Source organism: Spermophilus citellus (genome assembly GCF_964194105.1).
Source record: "Spermophilus citellus genome assembly, contig: SCAFFOLD_91, whole genome shotgun sequence".
Lineage (NCBI taxonomy): Eukaryota > Metazoa > Chordata > Mammalia > Rodentia > Sciuridae > Spermophilus > Spermophilus citellus.
The window spans coordinates 1,873,849-1,878,394 of record NW_027673011.1 but is presented as its reverse complement, the minus strand read 5'-3'; positions in this window follow the sequence as shown (position 1 = coordinate 1,878,394).

The window sequence follows — 4,546 nt, the reverse complement described above, 5'->3', positions numbered from 1 at the left end:
AAACATGACATTGCAATGTTAGAAATACAAATAATTATTAATAGGGAGTGGAGGAAGCACGTAATAGAAAGTAACTACAGTTGTCTTCTAGGGTACTGGCAGGGTTTCGCTCCTTGACCTAATTATTGTTTAAATATGTTCCAATGCCATGTGACATGCACATAAAAGTACACTTTTGTATCTGTGTTTTCTGTGTGTGTGCCAGTCTTCAAGCAATAAGACATAACAACCTCTTAAAATAATATTTTAAATGCGGTAGGCAAATTTTCATAGCAGATTGGTAATTTTTGCTTGTTTTCATCAATTTAGTGATTTATGGATATACAAGAAACACTAAATAAAGAGACCCCAAATATAGCTGAGGAAGAACTTACTTACGAGAACTCACCTAAGAGAATGGGAAGTGTGAAGCAGAGGTGCTGGAATACACTTTATTTTAATACACTTTCCCTTTAGCCAGAAACTAGTAATCCCTACACAAATTTGGCTTTATTTATAAAATAAATGCAGTCATTATATGATTTTGAGGAAAATTGGTGGTTTTTTTTGCATTTTGTCTTCTTGTTTAAGTGAACATTCTAAAGAACTTGCTTCATAAAAGGATAAAAGCCACAAAGCCTTGAGAATTTAATTTCCATAATAAAGATGAGTTTTAGTGCATGATTTCCAGGTAGTATTACAAAAGCAAAGTCAAATGGGAAAATTGAAATTATTTCAGGAATTATTTTGAAAGCTATATTGTTCCCTCTTCAGTGTCTCCTGAAATGTAAGTGTGTGTGCCCTTAGATGTCAAAGCATACTCTGGACCTTGATAAATATGGTTAGTGTGATATTCTATAAATAACGGTTTAGGTATTTCTCTCATCAGTTTCACAACTGATTTACTATCATGATCAGCATAATGATTACTCTTCTTTAACAAACAATTAAAATTTGTTATGTAGATTCCCAATGAAATTTTTAAATTTGACTTCATTTTTACCCTGTATCTTGCTGATTCTGTCACTTTTTAGCTTTAATAATAAATTATCTCAATTTAATGTCTCCCTTTTATCCATTATTTGGCCACTTTTTCGACAAGGTGCTCAAATTGACAGGTGCAATAATAGGGATGTTAAAGAATGCAATCACTATTTCCATATAGCTCCCTTATTTGCAGACACAAAGAAGCTTAGAACACACAACCATAAAATCACATTGACTCAAAAAATACAAAAGTCTGCTCTATTTGAAACATTTTGCTTTAATAATTTGTCAAAAACCACAAAACCAAGATACAGAGTTCAGTAGTTTAGTACAGTGGGTGGTGGTTGATGGAAACAGTCAATTCTCCAGGGGAAAATTTGTAGCATCTGCACATTTATATATTAAGTCAACCCCTAAAGTAACCTGATCTGATGCTACTAACATGATGTCATAGAGCACAGATGTGATAAATCTAGGCATGATTGTTCTTCAGAACCCATAATGCGACATGCCACTGCCAGCAATTAAAACAAAAATCAGTCACAGGTAGTGTAATAGATAAATAAAGTTCCCATACATTATTCCAGTTGTGATTTCACATTGATAGTCAGAAATTTAATATTACTCTTTAAAAAGTCTTTTTTTTTCCTATGAAGCTAACACTTAAAGTTCACTTCAGAGGGATTATCAGACTAAATAATTTATGTTCCACCAACAATTTCAAATGTATTTGACGAAGCGGCTCAGGGCCTCAAGTGAAGAAGGTTCTGCATTACTTGAGGGCATATGCAAGAGGCAAGGAAGATGGCCTCAGGTAGGTTGTGCTTCTGAAATTAGTCTTTGCCTTTAACTATTCTCTGTGGATGTACATTTGTTTCAAATATCTTATAGGAATGGTCTGGGATAAATATTATGATAGAATTTTAATGACAAAGTACCAGGTTAGTAAGAATTGTGTCTGGCTTTACATTTTCATTGCTATTTTTCCTTGTTCACTGTACTCCAAAAACATTTGTCTTAACATAAGTCTTTGAATTACTTCAACATAAAGATATGTTTTTGTATCAAAAGTTTTATTACCAATTGAAACTGTTATCTATGGACACATAAATACACTATGGTTTATTTTTAACAAATAGCCCATTTCAATGGCTTGATTTAATTATACAGTTTTAGCAAATCCTTAAATTATCATCTTTTATAATCCATCTGAGATAATCCAATTTATTTGTGGTTTCCTGTGTGCCTTTCCTTCTCCTGAATGGGTCCAATTCTTTTGAAGAAAGGAGAAACATTTTAAGGAAAGTTGTAGATGGTTATTTGTAAAACAGTAAATTTATTTTTTAAAATGTTTAACTCTCATAGCACATTATCATGTGATACAGCCCTGGAATTGATGCAAAATATTCCACTGGTCTGATTAAATGGTTAAGTCATTATTCTAATCTAATTTTGTAAACATTTCTTGCTTTCGGCTACTCACATACATCATATTATTGGATTTCTTCACGTGATTCGATTCAGTTTCTTTGAAGGGGACTTTAGTTTGTGCTAGCACAGGGGTGGGTTCTCTGAGTGAGTTCCCATAACAAAAATGACAGGTGATTTCAGGCAGAAGAAATAAATGACCCTTCAAGAAAGACATAAAACAATGTGGTGAGTAAAAACAATTAGCTTTGGGGCCCACATTTCAATATACTAACATTCAGAAACTTCTGTTGCTATCATGTAAGTTACACATTCTTACTGAGAAAAAAAAAATGTGTGAGAATTGAAAGATCGTCTAAAGACAACTGTCCAAATTGATAATTGAGGAGAATAATTTTTATAATGATATAATTTATTTAGAGGCCTTGATTACCTGTATTCATCATCTAAATGATGGGAAGTGCTCCACTTTCAAGTCTCCCTTACCCAATGAGAACATTGTTATAACAGAAATAAGATTTTAAAATGATCTTCCTTATAAGATTTATTAATTTTTTAAATGTGGCAGTGTTGCATGTTTTTTAATTATTTCTTACAGCACACATTGTTTGGGTACCTTAAATATTAACAGATGTCACTCTATGATATTTGGAGATACTAACCTATATTTTTTCTCTGTTATTTTCTCTGCCTTTTCTATGAAACAGGATAAAAGGCACAATCAAGTCTCTAAGTTATGAGGTTTGCTTTACAAATCCTAAATTTTGGGAGGTGTTTTTAGAGTTTGCACAGTTAGTACAATAAATAATAAGAAGAAAGAGTTGGGGAAGTACACAGACACAGAATGGTTAAGAAAATATTTTCAGTGGCTCAGAGGTAGAGCGCTTGCCTAGCATGCATGAGGCACTGGGATATATCGTCAGCACCACATAAAATAAAATAAAGCAATTGTGTCCACCTATAACTAAAAAAAAAAAAAAGAAAAAGAAAATATCTTCAGGGCTAGTTTCAGTAACTCCTTCACAAGCCAGGGGAAATTTGTAAAGATAGAATCCTTGTGGTACCAAGTGCAAAGATACGCTGTGCAGGATGTCGTGTTGTCCCTTCTAATACCCAGAAACTTTGAATGAGTCTACTTTACACGGCAACAGGCATTTGTGAATGAGGTTAAGGATCTTGAGATGTGGAGGGTGATTATCTTGGACTGTTCAGTTGGGCCCCGTGTATTTGGAAGGGTTCTTAATAGTGAAAGTGGAAGGGCAGAGTTTGCCATGGTGATCTGGAAGATGGAAGACATCCCTGGGCCAGAGAACGTGGGTGGCCTTAGAAACTGAAAGAGGCAGGAATGAACTCTCCCTGGATCCTCCAGAAAGAAGTGCCACCTTATCCCACCTTGATTAAGTCCACCGAACACAATTTTGGACTTCTGCTCACTATAAGATATGAAACTTGGGTTGTTTTAACCCACTAAATTCAATTTGTCACAGAAGCAAGTGAAACAAGTACAAAAAGAATGTCAAGAATGTGGACAGACAACAGAATAAGTTGCCAGTAAAGTCTTTAGCAGAGGGAGGATTGTGAGGAGACTCCACGGATTATCTTGCTCTAGCCTGGCAGACGTGAGTCAATGAACCCAACCTAACACACAATGCCAGCAGTTGGATGCCTGAGAAGGGCCAGTGTCTCAGTGGTGGAGGTGCAGTCATGAGAAGGTATTTGATAACTGTACATTAAGATCTGTGCGGTGTTCAAGACCTAATGCTGGATTTTGACATCACCCTCCTTTAAAAAATAATTATCAGATTCTTCATTTAATATATATATATATATATATATATATATATATATATAGAGAGAGAGAGAGAGAGAGAGAGAGAGCATAGGTCATACTATTATCAAACAAATTAATATATATATATATATATATATATGTAAAAATAACTATCAGATTATTCACTTAACACACACATATGTATATATTTATATATATGTTATACACACACACACACACACACACATATATATATATATATATATATATATATATAATATTTATTATAGGTCAAGGGTCTTAATGTTTCTCTCAAATGTGAAAGCTGGAGAGGAAGAACACAAAGAAAAGTGGGGATTGATCTCATGAAAATCAAAGGAT